Source organism: Ascaphus truei, unplaced genomic scaffold (assembly GCF_040206685.1).
Source record: "Ascaphus truei isolate aAscTru1 unplaced genomic scaffold, aAscTru1.hap1 HAP1_SCAFFOLD_509, whole genome shotgun sequence".
NCBI lineage: Eukaryota > Metazoa > Chordata > Amphibia > Anura > Ascaphidae > Ascaphus > Ascaphus truei.
In genome coordinates this window covers 75,033-101,199 of record NW_027456840.1, presented here as the reverse complement: position 1 = coordinate 101,199, position 26,167 = coordinate 75,033, and the positions used below count along the sequence as shown (strand labels likewise).

The following is a 26,167-nucleotide window of genomic DNA, read 5'->3' as shown; positions in this document are numbered from 1 at the left end:
TCTCTCCCTCTCCCTTCTCTCTCCCTATCCCTTCTCTCTCCCTTTCCTTGTCTCTCCCTCTCCCTTGTCTCTCCATTCTCTCTCCCTTTTCCTTCCCTCTCCCTTTCCTTCTCTCTCCCTTTTCCTTCTCTCTCCCTTTTCCTTCTCTCTCCTTTTCCCTTCTCTCTCCCTTTTCTTTCTCTCTCCCTTTTCTCACTCCCTTCTCTATCCCTCTGCCTTTCTCTCCCTTCTCTCTCCCTATCCCTTCTCTCTCCCTCTTCCTTCTCTCTCCCTCTTCCGTCTCTCTCCCTTTCCATGCTATCTCCCTTTTCCTTATCTCTCCATTCTCTCCCTTTTCCTTTCCCCTACCCTTTCCTTCGCTCTCCCTCTCCCTTCTCTCTCTCTCCACTCCCTTCTCTCTCTCCCCCTCCCTTCTCTCTCCCTCTCCCTTATAACTCCCTCGTCATTCCCTCTCCCTCTCCCTTCTCTCTCTCAACCATTCCTTTCTCTCTCACCCTCTTCCTTCTCTCTGTCTCTCCCTCTCTCTTCTCTCTCTCCCTTCTCTCTCCTCTCTCCCTCTCCCTTCTCTCTCACTCTCCCTTCTCTCTCCATTTTCCTTGTCACTCCCTCATCTCTCTCTCTCTCTCTCTCTCTCTCTCTCTCTCTCTCCCTCTCCATCTTCCTTCTTCTCCATCTCCCTTCTCTCTACATCTACCTTCTCTCTCTCCGTATCCCTTCTCTCTCTCCCTCTTCCTTCTCTCTCTCCCTCTTCCTTCTCTCTCTCCCTCTTCCTTCTCTCTCCCTCTTCCTTCTCTCTCCCTATCCCTTGTCGCTCCCTCTCCCTTGTTTCTACCTCTCCCTTGTCTCTCCATTCTCTCTCCCTCTTCCTTCTCTCTCCCTCTTCCTTCTCTCTCCCTCTTCCTTCTCTCTCCCTCTTCCTTCCCTCTCCCTCTCCCTTCTCTCTCTCCCTTCTCTCTCTCCTCTCTCCCTCTACCTTCTCTCTCCCTCTCCCTTCTCAATCCCTTTTCCTTGTCACTCCCTCATCACTCTCTCTCTCTCCCTTCTCTCTCTCTCCCTTCTCCATCTTCCTTCTTTCTCCATCTCCCTTCTCTCTACATCTACCTTCTCTCTCTCCCTATCCCTTCTCTCTCTCCCTATCCCTTCTCTCTCTCCCTATCCCTTCTCTCTCTCCCTCTTCCTTCTCTCTCCCTATCCCTTGTCGCTCCCTCTCCCTTGTTTCTACCACTCCCTTGTCTCTCCATTCTCTCTCCCTCTTCCTTCCCTCTCCCTCTTCCTTCTCTCCCCATCTTCCTTCTCTCTCCATCTTCCTTCTCTCTCCATCTTCCTTCTCTCTCCATCTTCCTTCTCTCTCCATCTTCCTTCTCTCTCCCTTTCCATTCTCTCTCCCTTTTCCTTTTCCCTCCCTTTTCCTTCTCTCTCCCTCTCCCTTCTCTCTCCCTCCTCTCTCCCTTGTCACCCCCTTCTATCTCCCTCTCCCTTCTCTCTCCCTATACCTTCTCTCTCCCTCTTCATTCTCTCTCCCTCTTACTTCTCTCTCCCTTTCCATGCTCTCTCCCTTTTCCTTATCTTTCCATTCTCTCCCTTTTCCTTTCCCCTCCCCTTTCCTTCGCTCTCCCTCTCCCTTCTCTCTCTCTCTCCACTCCCTTCTCTCTCTCTCTCCCCCTCCCTTCTCTCTCCCTCTCCCTTATAACTCCCTCGTCATTCCCTCTACCTCTCTCTCTCCCTCTCCCTTCTCTCTCTCTCTCTCCCTTTCCCTTCTCTCTCACCCTCTTCCTTCTCTGTCTCTCCCTCTCCCTTCTCTCACTCTCCCTTCTCTCTCTCCTCTCTCCCTCTCCCTTCTCTCTCCCTCTCCATGCTCTCTCCCTTTTCCTTATCTCTCCATTCTCTCCCTTTTCCTTTCCCCTCCCCTTTCCTTCGCTCTCCCTCTCCCTTCTCTCTCTCTCCACTCCCTTCTCTCTCTCTCTCCCCCTCCCTTCTCTCTCCCTCTCCCTTATAACTCCCTCGTCATTCCCTCTACCTCTCTCTCTCCCTCTCCCTTCTCTCTCTCCCTTCTCTCTCTCTCCCTTTCCCTTCTCTCTCACCCTCTTCCTTCTCTCTGTCTCTCCCTCTCCCTTCTCTCTCTCTCCCTTCTCTCTCTCCTCTCTCCCTCTCCCTTCTCTCTCCCTTCTCTCTCCCTTTTCCTTGTCACTCCCTCATCACTCTCTCTCTCTCCCTCTCTCTCTCTCTCTCCCTTCTCTCTCTCTCCCTTCTCCATCTTCCTTCTTTCTCCATCTCCCTTCTCTCTACATCTACCTTCTCTCTCTCCGTATCCCTTCTCTCTCTCCGTATCCCTTCTCTCTCTCCGTATCCCTTCTCTCTCTCCGTATCCCTTCTCTCTCTCCGTATCCCTTCTCTCTCTCCGTATCCCTTTTCTCTCTCCCTCTTCCTTCTCTCTCCCTATCCCTTGTCGCTCCCTCTGCCTTGTTTCTACCTCTCCCTTGTCTCTCCATTCTCTCTCCCTCTTCCTTCCCTCTCCCTCTTCCTTCCCTCTCCCTCTTCCTTCTCTCTCCATCTTCCTTCTCTCTCCATCTTCCTTCTCTCTCCATCTTCCTTCTCTCTCCCTTTCCATTCTCTCTCCCTTTTCCTTTCCGCTCCCTTTTCCTTCTCTCTCCCTCTCCCTTCTCTCTCCCTCCTCTCTCCCTTGTCACCCCCTCCTCTCTCCCTCTCCCTTCTCTCTCCCTATCCCTTCTCTCTCCCTTTCCTTGTCTCTCCCTCTCCCTTGTCTCTCCATTCTCTCTCCCTTTTCCATCCCTCTCCCTTTCCTTCTCTCTCCCTTTTCCTTCTCTCTCCCTTTTCCTTCTCTCTCCTTTTCCCTTCTCTCTCCCTTTTCTTTCTCTCTCCCTTTTCTCACTCCCTTCTCTATCCCTCTGCCTTTCTCTCCCTTCTCTCTCCCTATCCCTTCTCTCTCCCTCTTCCTTCTCTCTCCCTCTTCCGTCTCTCTCCCTTTCCATGCTATCTCCCTTTTCCTTATCTCTCCATTCTCTCCCTTTTCCTTTCCCCTACCCTTTCCTTCGCTCTCCCTCTCCCTTCTCTCTCTCTCCACTCCCTTCTCTCTCTCCCCCTGCCTTCTCTCTCCCTCTCCCTTATAACTCCCTCGTCATTCCCTCTCCCTCTCCCTTCTCTCTCTCAACCATTCCTTTCTCTCTCACCCTCTTCCTTCTCTCTGTCTCTCCCTCTCTCTTCTCTCTCTCCCTTCTCTCTCCTCTCTCCCTCTCCCTTCTCTCTCACTCTCCCTTCTCTCTCCATTTTCCTTGTCACTCCCTCATCTCTCTCTCTCTCTCTCTCTCTCTCTCTCTCTCTCTCTCTCTCTCTCTCTCTCTCTCTCTCCCTTCTCCATCTTCCTTCTTCTCCATCTCCCTTCTCTCTACATCTACCTTCTCTCTCTCCGTATCCCTTCTCTCTCTCCCTCTTCCTTCTCTCTCTCCCTCTTCCTTCTCTCTCTCCCTCTTCCTTCTCTCTCTCCCTCTCCCTTCTCTCTCTCTCTCTCCCTCTCCATTCTCTCTCTCCCCCTCCCTTCTCTCTCCCTCTCCCTTATAACTCCCTCGTCATTCCCTCTCCCTTCTCTCTCTCCCTTTCCCTTCTCTCTCACCCTCTTCCTTCTCTCTCCCTCTCCCTCTCCCTTCTCTCTCTCCCTTCTCTCTCTCCTCTCTCCCTCTACCTTCTCTCTCCCTCTCCCTTCTCAATCCCTTTTCCTTGTCACTCCCTCATCACTCTCTCTCTCTCCCTTCTCTCTCTCTCCCTTCTCCATCTTCCTTCTTTCTCCATCTCCCTTCTCTCTACATCTACCTTCTCTCTCTCCGTATCCCTTCTCTCTCTCCCTATCCCTTCTCTCTCTCCCTATCCCTTCTCTCTCTCCCTCTTCCTTCTCTCTCCCTATCCCTTGTCGCTCCCTCTCCCTTGTTTCTACCTCTCCCTTGTCTCTCCATTCTCTCTCCCTCTTCCTTCCCATTCCCTCTTCTTCTCTCCCCATCTTCCTTCTCTCTCCATCTTCCTTCTCTCTCCATCTTCCTTCTCTCTCCATCTTCCTTCTCTCTCCCTTTCCATTCTCTCTCCCTTTTCCTTTTCCCTCCCTTTTCCTTCTCTCTCCTCTCCCTTCTCTCTCCCTCCTCTCTCCCTTGTCACCCCCTTCTATCTCCCTCTCCCTTCTCTCTCCCTATACCTTCTCTCTCCCTCTTCCTTCTCTCTCCCTCTTACTTCTCTCTCCCTTTCCATGCTCTCTCCCTTTTCCTTATCTCTCCATTCTCTCCCTTTTCCTTTCCCCTCCCCTTTCCTTCGCTCTCCCTCTCCCTTCTCTCTCTCTCTCCACTCCCTTCTCTCTCTCTCTCCCCCTCCCTTCTCTCTCCCTCTCCCTTATAACTCCCTCGTCATTCCCTCTACCTCTCTCTCTCCCTCTCCCTTCTCTCTCTCTCTCCCTTTCCCTTCTCTCTCACCCTCTTCCTTCTCTCTGTCTCTCCCTCTCCCTTCTCTCACTCTCCCTTCTCTCTCTCCTCTCTCCCTCTCCCTTCTCTCTCCCTCTCCATGCTCTCTCCCTTTTCCTTATCTCTCCATTCTCTCCCTTTTCCTTTCCCCTCCCCTTTCCTTCGCTCTCCCTCTCCCTTCTCTCTCTCTCCACTCCCTTCTCTCTCTTTCTCCCCCTCCCTTCTCTCTCCCTCTCCCTTATAACTCCCTCGTCATTCCCTCTACCTCCCTCTCTCCCTCTCCCTTCTCTCTCTCCCTTCTCCATCTTCCTTCTTTCTCCATCTCCCCTTCTCTCTACATCTACCTTCTCTCTCTCCGTATCCCTTCTCTCTCTCCGTATCCCTTCTCTCTCTCCGTATCCCTTCTCTCTCTCCGTATCCCTATTTCTTTCTCCCTCTTCCTTCTCTCTCCCTATCCCTTGTCGCTCCCTCTGCCTTGTTTCTACCTCTCCCTTGTCTCTCCATTCTCTCTCCCTCTTCTTCTCTCTCCATCTTCCTTCTCTCTCCATCTTCCTTCTCTCTCCATCTTCCTTCTCTCTCCCTTTCCATTCTCTCTCCCTTTTCCTTTCCGCTCCCTTTTCCTTCTCTCTCTCCCTCTCCCTTCTCTCTCCCTCCTCTCTCCTTGTCACCCCCTCCTCTCTCCCTCTCCCTTCTCTCTCCCTATCCCTTCTCTCTCCCTTTCCTTGTCTCTCCCTCTCCCCTTGTCTCTCCATTCTCTCTCCCTTTTCCTTCCCTCTCCCTTTCTTCTCTCTCCCTTTTCCTTCTCTCTCCCTTTTCCTTCTCTCTCCCTTTTCCTTCTCTCTCCTTTTCCCTTCTCTCTCCCTTTTCTTTCTCTCTCCCTTTTCTCACTCCCTTCTCTATCCCTCTGCCTTTCTCTCCCTTCTCTCTCCCAATCCCTTCTCTCTCCCTCTTCCTTCTCTCTCCCTCTTCCGTCTCTCTCCCTTTCCATGCTATCTCCCTTTTCCTTATCTCTCCATTCTCTCCCTTTTCCTTTCCCCTACCCTTTCCTTCGCTCTCCCTCTCCCTTCTCTCTCTCTCCACTCCCTTCTCTCTCTACCCTCCCTTCTCTCTCCCTCTCCCTTATAACTCCCCTCGTCATTCCTCTCCCTCTCCCTTCTCTCTCTCAACCATTCCTTTCTCTCTCACCCTCTTCCTTCTCTCTGTCCTCTCCCTCTCTCTTCTCTCTCTCCCTTCTCTCTCCTCTCTCCCTCTCCCTTCTCTCTCACTCTCCCTTCTCTCTCCATTTTCCTTGTCACTCCCTCATCTCTCTCTCTCTCTCTCTCTCTCTCTCTCTCTCTCTCTCTCCTTCTCCATCTTCCTTCTTCTCCATCTCCCTTCTCTCTACATCTACCTTCTCTCTCTCCGTATCCCTTCTCTCTCTCCCTATCACTTCTCTCTCCTCCCTATCCCTTCTCTCTCTCCCTTTTCCTTCTCTCTCCCTATCCCTTGTCGCTCCCTCTCCCTTGTTTCTACCTCTCCCTTGTCTCTCCATTCTCTCTCCCTCTTCCTTCTCTCTCCCCTCTTCCTTCTCTCTCCCTCTTCCTTCTCTCTCCCTCTTCCTTCCCTCTCCCTCTCCCTTCTCTCTCTCCCTTCTCTCTCTCCTCTCCCTCTACCTTCTCTCTCCCTCTCCCTTCTCAATCCCTTTTCCTTGTCACTCCCTCATCACTCTCTCTCTCTCCCTTCTCACTCTCTCCCTTCTCCTCTCCTTCTTTCTCCATCTCCCTTCTCTCTACATCTACCTTCTCTCTCTCCCTATCCCTTCTCTCTCTCCCTATCCCTTCTCTCTCTCCCTATCCCTTCTCTCTCTCCCTCTTCCTTCTCTCTCCCTATCCCTTGTCGCTCCCTCTCCCTTGTTTCTACCACTCCCTTGTCTCTCCATTCTCTCTCCCTCTTCCTTCCCTCTCCCTCTTACTTCTCTCCCCATCTTCCTTCTCTCTCCATCTTCCTTCTCTCACCATCTTCCTTCTCTCTCCATCTTCCTTCTCTCTCCCTTTCCATTCTCTCTCCCTTTTCCTTTCCCCTCCCTTTTCCTTCTCTCTCCCTCTCCCTTCTCTCTCCCTCCTCTCTCCCTTGTCACCCCCTTCTATCTCCCTCTCCCTTCTCTCTCCCTATACCTTCTCTCTCCCTCTTCCTTCTCTCTCCCTCCTTACTTCTCTCTCCCTTTCCATGCTCTCTCCCTTTTCCTTATCTTTCCATTCCTCTCCCTTTTCCTTTCCCCTCCCCTTTCCTTCGCTCTCCCTCTCCCTTCTCTCTCTCTCTCCACTCCCTTCTCTCTCTCTCTCCCCCTCCCTTCTCTCTCCCTCTCCCTTATAACTCCCTCGTCATTCCCTCTACCTCTCTCTCTCCTCTCCCTTCTCTCTCTCTCTCCCTTTCCCTTCTCTCTCACCCTCTTCCTTCTCTCTGTCTCTCCCTCTCCCTTCTCTCACTCTCCCTTCTCTCTCTCCTCTCTCCCTCTCCCTTCTCTCTCCCTCTCCATGCTCTCTCCCTTTTCCTTATCTCTCCATTCTCTCCCTTTTCCTTTCCCCTCCCCTTTCCTTCGCTCTCCCTCTCCCTTCTCTCTCTCTCCACTCCCTTCTCTCTCTCTCTCCCCCCTCCCTTCTCTCTCCCTCTCCTTATAACTCCCTCGTCATTCCCTCTACCTCTCTCTCTCCCTCTCCCTTCTCTCTCTCCCTTCTCTCTCTCTCCCTTTCCCTTCTCTCTCACCCTCTTCCTTCTCTCTGTCTCTCCCTCTCCCTTCTCTCTCTCTCCCTTCTCTCTCTCCTCTCTCCCTCTCCCTTCTCTCTCCCTTCTCTCTCCCTTTTCCTTGTCACTCCCTCATCCCTCTCTCTCTCTCTCTCTCCCTTCTCTCTCTCTCCCTTCTCCATCTTCCTTCTTTCTCCATCTCCCTTCTCTCTACATCTACCTTCTCTCTCTCCGTATCCCTTCTCTCTCTCCGTATCCCTTCTCTCTCTCCGTATCCCTTCTCTCTCTCCCTATCCCTTTTCTCTCTCCCTCTTCCTTCTCTCTCCCTATCCCTTGTCGCTCCCTCTGCCTTGTTTCTACCTCTCCTTGTCTCTCCATTCTCTCTCCCTCTTCCTTCCTCTCCTCTTCCTTCCCTCTCCCTCTTCCTTCTCTCTCCATCTTCCTTCTCTCTCCATCTTCCTTCTCTCTCCATCTTCCTTCTCTCTCCCTTTCCATTCTCTCTCCCTTTTCTTTCCGCTCCCTTTTCCTTCTCTCTCCCTCTCCCTTCTCTCTCCCTCCTCTCTCCCTTGTCACCCCCTCCTCTCTCCCTCTCCCCCTTCTCTCTCCTATCCCTTCTCTCTCCCTTTCCTTGTCTCTCCCTCTCCCTTGTCTCTCCATTCTCTCTCCCTTTTCCTTCCCTCTCCCTTTCCTTCTCTCTCCCCTTTTCCTTCTCTCTCCCTTTTCCTTCTCTCTCCTTTTCCCTTCTCTCTCCCTTTTCTTTCTCTCTCCCTTTTCTCACTCCCTTCTCTATCCCTCTGCCTTTCTCTCCCTTCTCTCTCCCTATCCCTTCTCTCTCCCTCTTCCTTCTCTCTCCCTCTTCCGTCTCTCTCCCTTTCCATGCTATCTCCCTTTTCCTTATCTCTCCATTCTCTCCCTTTTCCTTTCCCCTACCCTTTCCTTCGCTCTCCCTCTCCCTTCTCTCTCTCTCCACTCCCTCTCTCTCTCTCCCCTGCCTTCTCTCTCCCTCTCCCTTATAACTCCCTCGTCATTCCCTCTCCCTCTCCCTTCTCTCTCTCAACCATTCCTTTCTCTCTCACCCTCTTCCTTCTCTCTGTCTCTCCCTCTCTCTTCTCTCTCTCCCTTCTCTCTCCTCTCTCCCTCTCCCTTCTCTCTCACTCTCCCTTCTCTCTCCATTTTCCTTGTCACTCCCCTCATCTCTCTCTCTCTCTCTCTCTCTCTCTCTCTCTCTCTCTCTCTCTCTCTCTCTCTCCCTTCTCCATCTTCCTTCTTCTCCATCTCCCTTCTCTCTACATCTACCTTCTCTCTCTCCGTATCCCTTCTCTCTCTCCCTCTTCCTTCTCTCTCTCCCTCTTCCTTCTCTCTCTCCCTCTTCCTTCTCTCTCTCCCTCTTCCTTCTCTCTCCCTATCCCTTGTCGCTCCCATCTCTTGTTTCTACCTCTCCCTTGTCTCTCCATTCTCTCTCCCTCTTCCTTCTCTCTCCCTCTTCCTTCTCTCTCCCTCTTCCTTCTCTCTCCCCTCTTCCTTCTCTCTCCCTCTCCTTCTCTCTCCCTCTTCCTTCTCTCTCCCTCTTCCTTCTCTCTCCCTCTTCCTTCTCTCTCCATCTTCCTTCTCTCTCCATCTTCCTTCTCTCTCCATCTTCCTTCTCTCTCCATCTTCCTTCTCCCCTCCCTCTTCCTTCTCTCTCCCTTTTCCTTTCCCCTCCCTTTTCCTTCTCTCTCCCTCTCCCTTCTCTCTCCCTCCTCTCTCCCTTTCACCCCCTTCTCTCTCCCTCTCCTTCTCTCTCCCTATCCCTTCTCTCTCCCTTTCCTTGTCTCTCCCTCTCCCTTGTCTCTCCATTCTCTCTCCCTATCCCTTCTCTCTCCCTCTTCCTTCTCTCTCCCTCTTACTTCTCTCTCCCTTTCCATGCTCTCTCCCTTTCCATGCTCTCTCCCTTTTCCTTATCTCTCCATTCTCTCCCTTTTCCTTGCCTCCCCTTTCCTTCGCTCTCCCTCTCCCTTCTCTCTCTCTCCACTCCCTTCTCTCTCTCTCCACTCCCTTCTCTCTCTCCTCCCCCTCCCTTCTCTCTCCCTCTCCCTTATAACTCCCTCGTCATTCCCTCTACCTCTCTCTCTCCCTCTCCCTTCTCTCTCTCTCCCTTTTCTCTCTCCTCTCTCCCTCTCCCTTCTCTCTCCCTCTCCCTTCTCTCTCCCTTTTCCTTGTCACTCCCTCATCACTCTCTTTCTCTCCCTTCTCTCTCTCTCTCCCCTTTTCTCTCTCCCTCTTCCTTCGCTCTCCCTTTCCTTCTCTCTCCCTTTTCCTTCTCTCTCCCTTTTCCTCTCTCTCCTTTTCCCTTCTCTCTCCCTTTTCCTTCTCTCTCCCTTTTCTCACTCCCTTCTCTATCCTCTGCCTTTCTCTCCCTTCTCTCTCCCTATCCCTTCTCTCTCCCTCTTCCTTCTCTCTCCCTCTTCCGTCTCTCTCCCTTTCCATGCTATCTCCCTTTTCCTTATCTCTCCATTCTCTCCCTTTTCCTTTCCCCTACCCTTTCCTTCGCTCTCCCTCTCCCTTCTCTCTCTCTCCACTCCCTTCTCTCTCTCCCCCTCCCTTCTCTCCTCCCTCTCCCTTATAACTCCCTCGTCATTCCCTCTCCCTCTCCCTTCTCTCTCTCAACCATTCCTTTCTCTCCTCACCCTCTTCCTTCTCTCTGTCTCTCCCTCTCCCTTCTCTCTCACTCTCCCTTCCTCTCTCCATTTTCCTTGTCACTCCCTCATCTCTCTCTCTCTCTCTCTCTCTCTCTCTCCCTTCTCCATCTCCTTCTTCTCCATCTCCCTTCTCTCTACATCTACCTTCTCTCTCTCCGTATCCCTTCTCTCTCTCCCTCTTCCTTCTCTCTCTCCCTCTTCCTTCTCTCTCTCTCCCTCTTCCTTCTCTCTCCCTCTTCCTTCTCTCTCCCTATCCCTTGTCGCTCCCTCTCCCTTGTTTCTACCTCTCCCTTGTCTCTCCATTCTCTCTCCCTCTTCCTTCTCTCTCCCTCTTCCTTCTCTCTCCCTCTTCCTTCTCTCACCTCTTCCTTCCCTCTCTCCCTCTCCCTTCCTCTCTCTCCCTTCTCTCTCTCCTCTCTCCCTCTACCATCTCTCTCCCTCTCCCTTCTCAATCCCTTTCCTTGTCACTCCCTCATCACTCTCTCTCTCTCCCTTCTCTCTCTCTCCCTTCTCCCATCTTCCTTCTTTCTCCATCTCCTTCTCTCTAACATCTACCTTCTCTCTCTCCCTATCCCTTCTCTCTCTCCCTATCCCTTCTCTCTCTCCCTATCCCTTCTCTCTCTCCCTATCCCTTCTCTCTCTCCTCTCCCTTCCTTCTCTCTCCCTATCCCTTGTCGCTCCCTCTCCCTTGTTTCTACCTCTCCCTTGTCTCTCCATTCTCTCTCCCTCTTCCTTCCCTCTCCTCTTCCTTCCCTCTCCCTCTTCCTTCTCTCTCCATCTTCCTTCTCTCTCCATCTTCCTTCTCTCTCCATCTTCCTTCTCTCTCCCTTTCCATTCTCTCTCCCTTTTCCTTTTCCCTCCCTTTTCCTTCTCTCACCCTCTCCTTCTCTCTCCCTCCTCTCTCCCTTGTCACCCCCTTCTATCTCCCTCTCCCTTCTCTCTCCCTATACCTTCTCACTCCCTCTTCCTTCTCTCTCCCTCTTACTTCTCTCTCCCTTTCCATGCTCTCTCCCCTTTTCCTTATCTTTCCATTCTCATCCCTTTTCCTTTCCCCTCCCCTTTCCTTCGCTCTCCCTCTCCCTTCTCTCTCTCTCTCCACTCCCTTCTCTCTCTCTCTCCCCCCTCCTTCTCTCTCCTCTCCCTTATAACTCCCTCGTCATTCCCTCTACCTCTCTCTCCCTCTCCCTTCTCTCTCTCTCTCCCTTTCCCTTCTCACTCACCCTCTTCCTTCTCTCTGTCTCTCCCTCTCCCTTCTCTCACTCTCCCCTTCTCTCTCTCCTCTCTCCCTCTCCCTTCTCACTCCCTCTCCATGCTCTCTCCCTTTTCCTTATCTCTCCATTCTCTCCTTTTCCTTTCCCCTCCCCTTTCCTTCGCTCTCCCTCTCCCTTCTCTCTCTCTCCACTCCCTTCTCTCTCTCTCTCCCCCTCCCTTCTCTCTCCCTCTCCCTTATAACTCCCTCGTCATTCCCTCTACCTCTCTCTCTCCCTCTCCCTTCTCTCTCTCCCTTCTCTCTCTCTCCCTTTCCCTTCTCTCTCACCCTCTTCCTTCTCTCTGTCTCTCCCTCTCCCTTCTCTCTCTCTCCCTTCTCTCTCTCCTCTCTCCCTCTCCCTTCTCTCTCCCTTCTCTCTCCCTTTTCCTTGTCACTCCCTCACCACTCTCTCTCTCTCCCTCTCTCTCTCTCTCTCCCTTCTCTCTCTCTCCCTTCTCCATCTTCCTTCTTTCTCCATCTCCCTTCTCTCTACATCTACCTTCTCTCTCTCCGTATCCCTTCTCTCTCTCCGTATCCCTTCTCTCTCTCCGTATCCCTTCTCTCTCTCCCTATCCCTTTTCTCTCTCCCTCTTCCTTCTCTCCCTATCCCTTGTCGCTCCCTCTGCCTTGTTTCTACCTCTCCCTTGTCTCTCCATTCTCTCTCCCTCTTCCTTCCCTCTCCCTCTTCCTTCCCTCTCCCTCTTCCTTCTCTCTCCATCTTCCTTCTCTCTCCATCTTCCTTCTCTCTCCATCTTCCTTCTCTCTCCCTTTCCATTCTCTCTCCCTTTTCCTTTCCGCTCCCTTTTCCTTCTCTCTCCCTCTCCCTTCTCTCTCCCTCCTCTCTCCCTTGTCACCCCCTCCTCTCTCCCTCTCCCTTCTCTCTCCCTATCCCTTCTCTCTCCCTTTCCTTGTCTCTCCCTCTCCCTTGTCTCTCCATTCTCTCTCCCTTTTCCTTCTCTCTCCCTTTCCTTGTCTCTCCCTCTCCCTTGTCTCTCCATTCTCTCTCCCTTTTCCTTCCCTCTCCCTTTCCTTCTCTCTCCCTTTTCCTTCTCTCTCCCTTTTCCTTCTCTCTCCTTTTCCCTTCTCTCTCCCTTTTCTTTCTCTCTCCCTTTTCTCACTCCCTTCTCTATCCCTCTGCCTTTCTCTCCCTTCTCTCTCCCTATCCCTTCTCTCTCCCTCTTCCTTCTCTCTCCCTCTTCCGTCTCTCTCCCTTTCCATGCTATCTCCCTTTTCCTTATCTCTCCATTCTCTCCCTTTTCCTTTCCCCTACCCTTTCCTTCGCTCTCCCTCTCCCTTCTCTCTCTCTCCACTCCCTTCTCTCTCTCCCCCTGCCTTCTCTCTCCCTCTCCCTTATAACTCCCTCGTCATTCCCTCTCCCTCTCCCTTCTCTCTCTCAACCATTCCTTTCTCTCTCACCCTCTTCCTTCTCTCTGTCTCTCCCTCTCTCTTCTCTCTCTCCCTTCTCTCTCCTCTCTCCCTCTCCCTTCTCTCTCACTCTCCCTTCTCTCTCCATTTTCCTTGTCACTCCCTCATCTCTCTCTCTCTCTCTCTCTCTCTCTCTCTCTCTCTCTCTCTCTCTCCCTTCTCCATCTTCCTTCTTCTCCATCTCCCTTCTCTCTACATCTACCTTCTCTCTCTCCGTATCCCTTCTCTCTCTCCCTCTTCCTTCTCTCTCTCCCTCTTCCTTCTCTCTCTCCCTCTTCCTTCTCTCTCTCCCTCTTCCTTCTCTCTCCCTATCCCTTGTCGCTCCCTCTCTTGTTTCTACCTCTCCCTTGTCTCTCCATTCTCTCTCCCTCTTCCTTCTCTCTCCCTCTTCCTTCTCTCTCCCTCTTCCTTCTCTCTCCCTCTTCCTTCTCTCTCCCTCTTCCTTCTCTCTCCCTCTTCCTTCTCTCTCCCTCTTCCTTCTCTCTCCCTCTTCCTTCTCTCTCCCTCTTCCTTCTCTCTCCCTCTTCCTTCTCTCTCCCTCTTCCTTCTCTCTCCATCTTCCTTCTCTCTCCATCTTCCTTCTCTCTCCATCTTCCTTCTCTCTCCCTTTTCCTTTCCCCTCCCTTTTCCTTCTCTCTCCCTCTCCCTTCTCTCTCCCTCCTCTCTCCCTTGTCACCCCCTTCTCTCTCCCTCTCCCTTCTCTCTCCCTATCCCTTCTCTCTCCCTTTCCTTGTCTCTCCCTCTCCCTTGTCTCTCCATTCTCTCTCCCTATCCCTTCTCTCTCCCTCTTCCTTCTCTCTCCCTCTTACTTCTCTCTCCCTTTCCATGCTCTCTCCCTTTCCATGCTATCTCCCTTTTCCTTATCTCTCCATTCTCTCCCTTTTCCTTTCCCCTACCCTTTCCTTCGCTCTCCCTCTCCCTTCTCTCTCTCTCCACTCCCTTCTCTCTCTCCCCCTCCCTTCTCTCTCCCTCTCCCTTATAACTCCCTCGTCATTCCCTCTCCCTCTCCCTTCTCTCTCTCAACCATTCCTTTCTCTCTCACCCTCTTCCTTCTCTCTGTCTCTCCCTCTCTCTTCTCTCTCTCCCTTCTCTCTCCTCTCTCCCTCTCCCTTCTCTCTCACTCTCCCTTCTCTCTCCATTTTCCTTGTCACTCCCTCATCTCTCTCTCTCTCTCTCTCTCTCTCTCTCTCTCCCTTCTCCATCTTCCTTCTTCTCCATCTCCCTTCTCTCTACATCTACCTTCTCTCTCTCCGTATCCCTTCTCTCTCTCCCTCTTCCTTCTCTCTCTCCCTCTTCCTTCTCTCTCCCTCTTCCTTCTCTCTCCCTATCCCTTGTCGCTCCCTCTCCCTTGTTTCTACCTCTCCCTTGTCTCTCCATTCTCTCTCCCTCTTCCTTCTCTCTCCCTCTTCCTTCTCTCTCCCTCTTCCTTCCCTCTCCCTCTCCCTTCTCTCTCTCCCTTCTCTCTCTCCTCTCTCCCTCTACCTTCTCTCTCCCTCTCCCTTCTCAATCCCTTTTCCTTGTCACTCCCTCATCACTCTCTCTCTCTCTCCCTTCTCTCTCTCTCCCTTCTCCATCTTCCTTCTTTCTCCATCTCCCTTCTCTCTACATCTACCTTCTCTCTCTCCCTATCCCTTCTCTCTCTCCCTATCCCTTCTCTCTCTCCCTATCCCTTCTCTCTCTCCCTCTTCCTTCTCTCTCCCTCTTCCTTCTCTCTCCCTATCCCTTGTCGCTCCCTCTCCCTTGTTTCTACCTCTCCCTTGTCTCTCCATTCTCTCTCCCTCTTCCTTCTCTCTCCCTCTTCCTTCTCTCTCCCTCTTCCTTCCCTCTCCCTCTCCCTTCTCTCTCTCCCTTCTCTCTCTCCTCTCTCCCTCTCCCTTCTCTCTCCCTTCTCTCTCCCTTTTCCTTGTCACTCCCTCATCACTCTCTCTCTCTCCCTCTCTCTCTCTCTCTCCCTTCTCTTTCTCTCCCTTCTCCATCTTCCTTCTTTCTCCATCTCCCTTCTCTCTACATCTACCTTCTCTCTCTCTGTATCCCTTCTCTCTCTCCGTATCCCTTCTCTCTCTCCGTATCCCTTCTCTCTCTCCCTATCCCTTTTCTCTCTCCCTCTTCCTTCTCTCTCCCTATCCCTTGTCGCTCCCTCTGCCTTGTTTCTACCTCTCCCTTGTCTCTCCATTCTCTCTCCCTCTTCCTTCCCTCTCCCTCTTCCTTCCCTCTCCCTCTTCCTTCTCTCTCCATCTTCCTTCTCTCTCCATCTTCCTTCTCTCTCCATCTTCCTTCTCTCTCCCTTTCCATTCTCTCTCCCTTTTCCTTTCCGCTCCCTTTTCCTTCTCTCTCCCTCTCCCTTCTCTCTCCCTCCTCTCTCCCTTGTCACCCCCTCCTCTCTCCCTCTCCCTTCTCTCTCCCTATCCCTTCTCTCTCCCTTTCCTTGTCTCTCCCTCTCCCTTGTCCTCTCCATTCTCTCTCCCTTTTCCTTCCCTCTCCCTTTCCTTCTCTCTCCCTTCTCCTTCTCTCTCCCTTTTCCTTCTCTCTCCTTTTCCCTTCTCTCTCCCTTTTTCTTTCTCTCTCCCTTTTCTCACTCCCTTCTCTATCCCTCTGCCTTTCTCTCCCTTCTCTCTCCCTATCCCTTCTCTCTCCTCTTCCTTCTCTCTCCCTCTTCCGTCTCTCTCCCTTTCCATGCTATCTCCCTTTTCCTTATCTCTCCATTCTCTCCCTTTTCCTTTCCCCTACCCTTTCCTTCGCTCTCCCTCTCCCTTCTCTCTCTCTCCACTCCCTTCTCTCTCTCCCCCTCCCTTCTCTCTCCCTCTCCCTTATAACTCCCTCGTCATTCCCTCTCCCTCTCCCTTCTCTCTCTCAACCATTCCTTTCTCTCTCACCCTCTTCCTTCTCTCTGTCTCTCCCTCTCTCTTCTCTCTCTCCCTTCTCTCTCCTCTCTCCCTCTCCCTTCTCTCTCACTCTCCCTTCTCTCTCCATTTTCCTTGTCACTCCCTCATCTCTCTCTCTCTCTCTCTCTCTCTCTCTCTCTCTCTCTCTCTCCCTTCTCCATCTTCCTTCTTCTCCATCTCCCTTCTCTCTACATCTACCTTCTCTCTCTCCGTATCCCTTCTCTCTCTCCCTCTTCCTTCTCTCTCTCCCTCTTCCTTCTCTCTCTCCCTCTTCCTTCTCTCTCTCCCTCTTCCTTCTCTCTCCCTATCCCTTGTCGCTCCCTCTCCCTTGTTTCTACCTCTCCCTTGTCTCTCCATTCTCTCTCCCTCTTCCTTCTCTCTCCCTCTTCCTTCTCTCTCCCTCTTCCTTCTCTCTCCCTCTTCCTTCTCTCTCCCTCTTCCTTCTCTCTCCCTCTTCCTTCTCTCTCCCTCTTCCTTCTCTCTCCCTCTTCCTTCTCTCTCCCTCTTCCTTCTCTCTCCATCTTCCTTCTCTCTCCATCTTCCTTCTCCCTCCCTCTTCCTTCTCTCTCCCTTTTCCTTTCCCCTCCCTTTTCCTTCTCTCTCCCTCTCCCTTCTCTCTCCCTCCTCTCTCCCTTGTCACCCCCTTCTCTCTCCCTCTCCCTTCTCTCTCCCTATCCCTTCTCTCTCCCTTTCCTTGTCTCTCCCTCTCCCTTGTCTCTCCATTCTCTCTCCCTATCCCTTCTCTCTCCCTCTTCCTTCTCTCTCCCTCTTACTTCTCTCTCCCTTTCCATGCTCTCTCCCTTTCCATGCTCTCTCCCTTTTCCTTATCTCTCCATTCTCTCCCTTTTCCTTGCCTCCCCTTTCCTTCGCTCTCCCTCTCCCTTCTCTCTCTCTCCACTCCCTTCTCTCTCTCTCCACTCCCTTCTCTCTCTCTCCCCCTCCCTTCTCTCTCCCTCTCCCTTATAACTCCCTCGTCATTCCCTCTACCTCTCTCTCTCCCTCTCCCTTCTCTCTCTCTCCCTTTTCTCTCTCCTCTCTCCCTCTCCCTTCTCTCTCCCTCTCCCTTCTCTCTCCCTTTTCCTTGTCACTCCCTCATCACTCTCTTTCTCTCCCTTCTCTCTCTCTCTCCCTTTTCTCTCTCCCTCTTCCTTCGCTCTCCCTATCCCTTCTCTCTCCCTTTCCTTGTCTCTCCCTCTTCCTTGTCTCTCCATTCTCTCTCCCTTCTCATTCTCTCTCCCTTTTCCTTCTATCTCCCTTTCCTTCTCTCTCCCTTTTCCTTCTCTCTCCCTTTTCCTTCTCTCTCCCTTTCCTTCTCTCTCCCTTTTCCTTCTCTCTCCCTTTTCCTTCTCTCTCCCTTTTCTTTCTCTCTCCATTTTCTCACTCCCTTCTCTATCCCTCTGCCTTCTCTCTCCCTTCTCTCTCCCTATCCATTCTCTCTCCCTCTTCCTTCTCTCTCCCTCTTCCTTCTCTCTCCCTTTCCAATCTCTCTCCCTTTTCCTTGTCTCTCCATTCTCTCCCTTTTCCTTTCCCCTCCCCTTTCCTTTGCTCTCCCTCTCCCTTCTCTCTCTCCACTCCCTTCTCTCTCTCTCTCCCCCTCCCTTCTCTATCCCTCTCCCTTATAACTCCCTGATCATTCCCTCTACCTCTCTCTCCCCCTCTCCCTTCTCTCTCTCTCCCTTTCCCTTCTCTCGCACCCTCTTCCTTCTCTCTGTCTATCCCTCTCCCTTCTCTCTCTCCCTTCTCTCTCTCCTCTCTCCCTCTCCCTTCTCTCTCCCTCTCCCTTCTCTCTCCCTTTTCCTTGTCACTCCCTCATCACTCTCTCCCTCTCCCTTCTCTCTCCCTCTCCCTTCTCTCTCCCTATCCCTTCTCTCTCCCTATCCCTTCTCTCTCCCTTTCCTTGTCTCTCCCTCTCCCTTGTCTCTCCATTCTCTCTCCCTCTTCCTTCTCTCTCCCTCTTCCTTCTCTCTCCCTTTTCCTTCTCTCTCCCTTTACCTTCTCTCTCATTTTGCCTTCTCTCTCCCTTTTCTCTCCCTTTTCTCTCCCTTTTCTCTCCCTTTTCTCTCCCTTTTCTTTTCCTTTTCTCTCCCTTTTCCTTTTCTCTCCCTTTTCCTTTTTTCTCCCTTTTCCTTTTCTCTCCCTTTTCCTTTTCTCTCCCTTTTCCTTTTCTCTCCCTCACCCTTCTCTCTCCCTCACCCTTCTCTCTCCCTCTCCCTTCTCTCTCCATCTCCCTTCTCTCTACATCTACCTTCTCTCTCTCCGTATCCCTTCTTCCTCTCCCTATCCCTTCTCTCTCTCCCTATCCCTTCTCTCTCCCTATCCCTTATCTCTCCCTTTCCTTGTCTCTCCCTCTCCCTTCTCTCTCCCTTTTCTTTCTCTCTCCCTTCTCTCTCCCTTTTCTCACTCCCTTCTCTATCCCTCTGCCTTCTCTCTCCCTTCTCTCTCCCTATCCCATCTCTCTCCCTCTTCCTTCTCTCTCCTTCTTCCTTCTCTCTCACTTTCCATGCTCTCTCCCTTTTCCTTGTCTCTCCATTCTCTCCCTTTTCCTTTCCCCTCTCCTTTCCTTCGCTCTCCCTCTCCCTTCTCTCTCCCTCCTCTCTCCCTTGTCACTTCCATCTCTCTCCCTCTCCCTTCTCTCTCACTATCCCTTCTCTCTCCCTTTCCTTGTCTCTCCCTCTCCCTTGTCTCTCCATTCTCTCTCCCTCTTCCTTCTCTCTCCCTTTTCCTTCTATCTCCATTTCCTTCTCTCTCCCTTTTCATTTTCTCTCCCTTTTCCTTTTCTCTCCCTCTCCCTTCTCTCTCCCTCTCCCTTCTCTGTCCCTCCTCTCACACTTGTCTCTCCCTGCTTTCTCTCTCTCCCTTCTCTCTCCCTCTCTTCTCTCTCCCTCTCCCTTCTCTCTCCCTCTCCCTTCTCTCAATTTTTTTCTCTCTTACTCCCACTCTATCTCTTTCACTTCAACCCGTCTCTTGCTCTCACACACATTTCTTTCTTCCACTTCTCTCTCTCTCTTTTTCTTTCTCAAACCCTCTCTTTCTCTCCCTGCTCTCTATTACTCTCCCTGACTAGCATCCCTGCTCCTTCTAAATCACCTGTATTTTACTCTCACAAATGTCCTTTCTTTCTCTCTCTCTTTCAAGGACTACCACTCTCCCCTCTCTCTCACAAACCCCTCTCTCACTCAGTCTAAGCATTGTTTATTTAGTTCATCAGTGAAAGAGGGTCCTCAACTGCATTGCTCTAAAGGGGATTGCATTATATTTTTTCACTTATCTTGGGTAAAATTTATTTGCAGTATGAAAATAGGTAAGTTCGTCTATCAAGATGATGTTCACAAAGGACATACTAACAAGGAGGTAAGTAGTTGAGGTAAGTGAGTACACCTACACAATGCATTGCTTTTATCTCTCAGGATATAAAGCTTTGAGTTGATTTCTCTCCCTTTACACGAGTGTGCCCTTTTAGAGTCAGGCAGTGAACTCTTCGCTACTGTCCCATCTGCAGCGCTAGCTCGACTGTAAATTGGGGGAAGAAAGCATACCCCTTTACGGACGATAGACAGTAGTGCTTCTTCACTCCTAGCATACGGCAGAGGAGAAGCTCCGCTCTGTACAAAACGGATCTAGTCCTCAATGTCCAAGTACTTAGTAGTGAGGTAAAAGCTAGCTCTTTACCTCTAAGGGTGCCTCTCGCTAACATGCAACGAATGCAAGAGTTTTCAAATTTTTGAATGACTAACTGCATATAAATGCAACATGTCAATTGGATAGGGAATAGAATATATACAACAAAATAGAAAGGGCAGGCTCACAGACTGATTCCATGCCCTTCCTCACCCGCTCTTGACCCATGTTCACTATCACCCACCACCTCATCCACCTTCACCCTCACACTCATCCACCTTCACCCACCCACCATTGCCCCCTCACCAACACCTTCACTCACCCACACCTTCACTCATCCCCCTACCTCACCTACATTCACCAACCTTTAACCCCACTTAAACACACCCTCCTTCTTCCACCTTAATCCTCACCCTCCCTCACCCACGTTCACTCTACCTTACTGGCCTCAACCTTACCTACAAAGCCTCCTATACCCATATTAACCATCCCTCACCCACCTTCAACATCACCTTCCCACACCCTCCTTCACCCAACCTCCCTCACCCACCTTCTACCCTCATCATCCATATTAAAATTCACCTTCACCACCCTTACCTGCACACCAATACCCAGCCTCACCCTTGCCCACTCACCCATACCTGAACTGACCCACACTTTTTTCACCCACCTTCATCCTCACCCTCCCAGACACATTTACTCACCCTCCCTAATCCACCTTCAACACCACCTACCCACTCTCTTCATCATCCACCTTCCCTCAAAAACCTTCAACCTCCTTACCCACACCCACCATACATCCCTAAACCTCCCTCACCCACCTACCCACAACCTCCCTCACGTGCTTACCCACTTACACTTTTTCTTACCACACTTTCAACCCCAAACCACACCCTCCCTAAATTGTTCAGAACTTAACTCTCATTGGCCAAGTACCTAAATGAGTCACATAACTAAAAATGTTCTATTCTTTTTTAACCAAACACAAATACAAAAATAATCGTAAGGGTCAACCCTAACCCTAACTTTCAACGCTAACCCTAACTCTTCTCTGATTGGTTAGTACCCAAATGAGTCACATACCTACATTTTCGTATTCCCCTATAACCCTGGGCCAAACAAAAATAGAAAAATAATCCTAACTGTCAACCCTAACTTTCAACCCTAACTTTCAACCCTAACTCTTCTCTGATTGGTTAGTACCCAAATGAGTCACATACCTAAATTTTCGTATTCCCCTATAACCCTGGGCCAAACAAAAATAGAAAAATAATCCTAAGTGTCAACCCTAACTTTCAACCCTAACTTTCAACCCTAACTTTCAACCCTAACTTTCAACCCTAACTTTCAACCCTAACTCTTCTCTGATTGGTTAGTACCCAAATGAGTCACATACCTAAATTTTCGTATTCCCCTATAACCCTAACCCTAACCCTAACCCCTATAACCCTGGGCCAAACAAAAATAGAAAAATAATCCTAAGTGTCAACCCTAACTTTCAACCCTAACTTTCAACCCTAACTTTCAACCCTAACTTTCAACCCTAACTCTTCTCTGATTGGTTAGTACCCAAATGAGTCACATACCTAAATTTTCGTATTCCCCTATAACCCTAACCCTAACCCTAACCCTAACCCTAACCCTAACCCTAACCCTAACCCTAACCCTAACCCTAACCCTAACCCTAACCCTAACGAGTCACATACCTAAATTTTCGTATTCCCCTATAACCCTGGGCCAAACAAAAATAGAAAAATAATCCTAAGTGTCAACCCTAACTTTCAACCCTAACTTTCAACCCTAACTTTCAACCCTAACTTTCAACCCTAACTTTCAACCCTAACTCTTCTCTGATTGGTTAGTACCCAAATGAGTCACATACCTAAATTTTCGTATTCCCCTATAACCCTGGGCCAAACAAAAATAGAAAAATAATCCTAACTTTCAACCCTAACTTTCAACCCTAACTTTCAACCCTAACTTTCAACCCTAACTTTCAACCTTAACTTTCAACCCTAACTCTTCTCTGATTGGTTAGTACCCAAATGAGTCACATACCTAAATTTTCGTATTCCCCTATAACCCTGGGCCAAACAAAAATAGAAAAATAATCCTAAGTGTCAACCCTAACTTTCAACCCTAACTTTCAACCCTAACTTTCAACCCTAACTTTCAACCCTAACTCTTCTCTGATTGGTTAGTACCCAAATGAGTCACATACCTAAATTTTCGTATTCCCCTATAACCCTGGGCCAAACAAAAATAGAAAAATAATCCTAAGTGTCAACCCTAACTTTCAACCCTAACTTTCAACCTTAACTTTCAACCCTAACTCTTCTCTGATTGGTTAGTACCCAAATGAGTCACATACCTAAATTTTCGTATTCCCCTATAACCCTGGGCCAAACAAAAATAGAAAAATAATCCTAAGTGTCAACCCTAACTTTCAACCCTAACTTTCAACCCTAACTTTCAACCCTAACTTTCAACCCTAACTTTCAACCCTAACTCTTCTCTGATTGGTTAGTACCCAAATGAGTCACATACCTAAATTTTCGTATTCCCCTTTAACCCTGGGCCAAACAAAAATAGAAAAATAATCCTAAGTGTCAACCCTAACTTTCAACCCTAACTTTCAACCCTAACTTTCAACCCTAACTTTCAACCCTAACTCTTCTCTGATTGGTTAGTACCCAAATGAGTCACATACCTAAATTTTCGTATTCCCCTATAACCCTGGGCCAAACAAAAATAGAAAAATAATCCTAACTTTCAACCCTAACTTTCAACCCTAACTTTCAACCCTAACTTTCAACCCTAACTCTTCTCTGATTGGTTAGTACCCAAATGAGTCACATACCTAAATTTTCGTATTCCCCTATAACCCTGGGCCAAACAAAAATAGAAAAATAATCCTAAGTGTCAACCCTAACTTTCAACCCTAACTTTCAACCCTAACTTTCAACCCTAACTCTTCTCTGATTGGTTAGTACCCAAATGAGTCACATACCTAAATTTTCGTATTCCCCTATCACCCTGGGCCAAACAAAAATAGAAAAATAATCCTAAGTGTCAACCCTAACTTTCAACCCTAACTTTCAACCCTAACTTTCAACCCTAACTCTTCTCTGATTGGTTAGAACCCAAATGAGTCACATACCTAAATTTTCGTATTCCCCTATAACCCTGGGCCAAACAAAAATAGAAAAATAATCCTAAGTGTCAACCCTAACTTTCAACCCTAACTTTCAACCCTAACTTTCAACCCTAACTTTCAACCCTAACTTTCAACCCTAACTCTTCTCTGATTGGTTAGTACCCAAATGAGTCACATACCTAAATTTTCGTATTCCCCTATAACCCTGGGCCAAACAAAAATAGAAAAATAATCCTAAGTGTCAACCCTAACTTTCAACCCTAACTTTCAACCCTAACTCTTCTCTGATTGGTTAGTACCCAAATGAGTCACATACCTAAATTTTCGTATTCCCCTATAACCCTAACCCTAACCCTAACCCTAACCCTAACTTTCAACCCTAACTTTCAACCCTAACTTTCAACCCTAACTTTCAACCCTAACTCTTCTCTGATTGGTTAGTACCCAAATGAGTCACATACCTAAATTTTCGTATTCCCCTATAACCCTGGGCCAAACAAAAATAGAAAAATAATCCTAAGTGTCAACCCTAACTTTCAACCCTAACTTTCAACCCTAACTTTCAACCCTAACTTTCAACCCTTACTTTCAACCCTAACTCTTCTCTGATTGGTTTGTACCCAAATGAGTCACATACCTAAATTTTCGTATAACCCTAACCCTAACCCTAAGCCTAACCCTATGTCACTTATGTGACCCGCATGGCTTTGTATGGGTTACACTGGGTGGAGGGCTCTGAGGCCAAGACTTACCAACGCCTGCTGGACCTCATCTTTCAGGAGCAGCTCATGCAGCAGTGCCCGCCGGCGGTGAGGGCTTTTGTGTATGATAAAAAGCCCAAGACCTACACCGAGGCGGCGAGGATGGCAGATGACTATGTGGTCAGCCGGTCCCAGATGACCGCCAAGGTACCAGCCAAAGCGGTAACCCCACCGGCGCCGGCCAAGAAAGCTGTGAGTACCCCCCAGTGGACCCAAAAGCCGCCTGCGGGCAGCGGGTCACAGAAGGCGGGAGAGCTCCGGCATGAGCGCCGGTGCTACAATTGCAACAGCACTGGTCACATCAGACCAGATTGCCCGGAACCCCTGCGTTCCAACGGACCCTATCGAGGGCAACGCACCCCAGCTGCAAAGCCGGTAGCCCGCGTGCGGGTGGCTTCCACCAAAGAACCAGGACCGGTCATGGAAACAACTCCCAGCGAGACGTCCCATGTCACCCCTACCCCGGTTTCTTCAGTGCCTACAGCCAGGAGCGGAGGACATCACAGCGCAGACCTGCAGCAGACGGACGGCAGGAGCAAGCATCTCACCCCGGTCACAGTCGGTGACCGGCAAGCAGTTGGCTTACTTGATTCAGGAGCTGCAGTGACCCTGGTCCGACCTGATATGGTCCGGCCAGAAGAATTGATCCCAGGCCCTGGGATACAGATCACTGTGGCTGACGGAGAGCCACGTTTCCTGCAGGTGGCCCGCATTTTTTTGGATTGGGGGGTGGGCAAGGGTGTGCGGGAGGTGGGGGTTTTACCAGGTTTGGATGCTGAAATTCTTTTGGGCAATGACCTGGGACCGATGACCTGCACCTACGACCGTGTGCCCCAGCCCGCTGCAGTGGCGGCGGTTACCCGGAGCCAGACCGCGGCAATGTCGCGGTGGCCACCCCAGTCCCCCAGCCTTTGGGACCAACGTTAGCGGAGGGCACAGAGGAGCCCAGGGAGGTAAGCCAGGATCAGTTGCAACCACAGGCTGACTTACTGTTCCCCCTTACCGTGTCCCCTTCCCCTGACAATGACATGACTGGGGGGGGGCAGATTTAGGAGCCCAGTTTAGGGAGGCAGTGAAGGCAGACCCTACCCTGGCCGGCGTGAGACTTCGGGCGTCCGAATCTCAGGCAGGGGAGGGCACTGAGCGCTGCCTATGGCATAAGGGACTCCTATACAGAGAAGAAGGGAACCCGAGAATAGAGAAGGGATTGACCGGTAAGCGACAGCTAGTAGTACCCCAGGGGTACCGACAGCAATTGTTACGGGTAGCTCACTCTATTCCGTTAGCGGGACATCAGGGGGTCACCAGAACGCGAGCCCGGTTATTGCAGCGTTATTTCTGGCCGGGGGCATCCAGGGATGCGGCTGATTTCTGCCGCTCCTGTGATGCCTGCCAGCGAGTAGGTAAGGCGGGCGACCGTGTGAAGGCACCCCTGAGACCCCTACCGATAATAGGGGAACCCTTCCAGAAGGTAGCGATGGACCTGATAGGACCCCTCATGATTCCTAGCAGGTCAGGGAAGTGCTACATCCTCACGGTGGTGGATTTTGCCACCCGGTACCCTGAGGCGGTAGCGCTGGGCACCATAAGTGCCAAGACAGTGGCAGCAGCTTTGCTGAACATTTTTGCTAGGGTAGGTTTCCCTAGTGAGATCCTAACTGATCAGGGGTCGCAGTTCATGAGTGAACTGTTACATTGTCTCTGGGATGCCTGCGGTGTACAGCACCAGCGCACTACCCCTTACCATCCCCAAACAAACGGATTATGTGAGAGGTTTAATGGTACCCTGAAGCAGATGCTTCGGACCTTTATAGAGGCGGAGGGGAAAGACTGGGAGATTCACCTGCAGCACTTGCTGTTTGCATACCGAGAGGTACCGCAAGAATCTACAGGCTTCTCCCCCTTCGAGCTACTATATGGCCGCAGGGTACGTGGACCTCTGGACCTCTTCCGTGAGGGATGGGAGGGGGAGACTACTGCTACTGATGCTTCAGTGATCCAGTATGTAGTAGATCTCAGAGACCGGTTAGAGATGCTTATGGGGGTGGCCCAGGACCACCTCAGGGCTGCTCAGACCAAGCAGAAGCAATGGTATGACCAGCAGGCCGTAGCAGAGAATTCATCCCAGGACAGCAGGTGCTTGTTCTCAAACCCACTCGGGAGAACAAGCTGATGGCTGCCTGGTCGGGACCGTACCCGGTTATCCGAAAGGTGAATGAGTGCAACTATGTTGTACAGGTAGCGCCTGAGAGGCACAAGACATATCACATTAATATGTTAAAGGAATACAGAGCACCGAGTATGGGAGCAGTAATGGCCATTTGTAGCCCACTGCTGGAGGATCCGGCGAGCAATGCTCTGCCTGATCTCCTAGGGGAGGCAAAGCAAGGAAACACTGTTGAGCAGGTAGAGATCGGGGCACAGTTGAGTGCTAGGCAGAAGGGAGAAGCCAGGGACATGCTAGCTCAGTATAGCGCCCTCTTCACTGACATGCCAGGGACCACACATCTCACCAAACACCCAGTACACACAGGGGACCTGCAGCCTCTGCATAAGCACGCTTATAGAGTGTCAGCAGAGGTCAAGACAAGTATGGAGAGAGAGATTGAGGAGATGCTGACCCTAGGGGTAATTACTCCGTCCCAGAGCCCTTGGGCAAGTCCAGTAGTCCTAGTGCCTAAGAAGGACAAAACCACCCGGTTTTGTGTGGACTACCGGTTGCTCAACGCTGGGACGGTGTCAGATGCTTACCCCATGCCCCGCATGGATGAGTTACTAGATGAACTCGCGGGGGCAAAGTATCTGACCACCATGGATCTGAGCAAAGGCTACTGGCAGATTCCCCTGACCCTGGAGGCTAGGGAGAAGTCAGCATTCTTCACTCCAAGTGGCCTCTATGAGTTTTTGGTGATGCCATTTGGGATGAAGAATGCCCCGGCTACCTTCCAACGCTTGGTCAATAGGTTACTGGAAGGGATGCAGAGCTATGCCAGGGCTTACTTAGATGACATTGTTGTCTTTAGTAATTCCTGGGAATCCCACATAGGACATGTAGCTGCGGTGCTGGATAGAATCAGGGAGGCTGGGCTTACCTTAAAACCCACTAAGTGTATGGTAGGTATGGCAGAAGTCCTGTACTTAGGGCACAGGGTGGGTGGAGGGCATTTCAAGCCAGAGCCAGCCAAGGTAGAAGCCATAGTTCAGTGGCCTGTTCCAAAA

The 26,167-nt window shown here is 50.7% G+C and overlaps 1 long non-coding RNA gene across 2 annotated transcripts in view; it reads right to left on the bottom strand.

Annotated features, from left to right (window-relative positions):
- The window catches only part of LOC142485007 (uncharacterized), a 73,172-nt gene that overhangs the window by 25,893 nt on the left and 21,112 nt on the right, over positions 1-26,167 (bottom strand). The window lies entirely within an intron of this gene.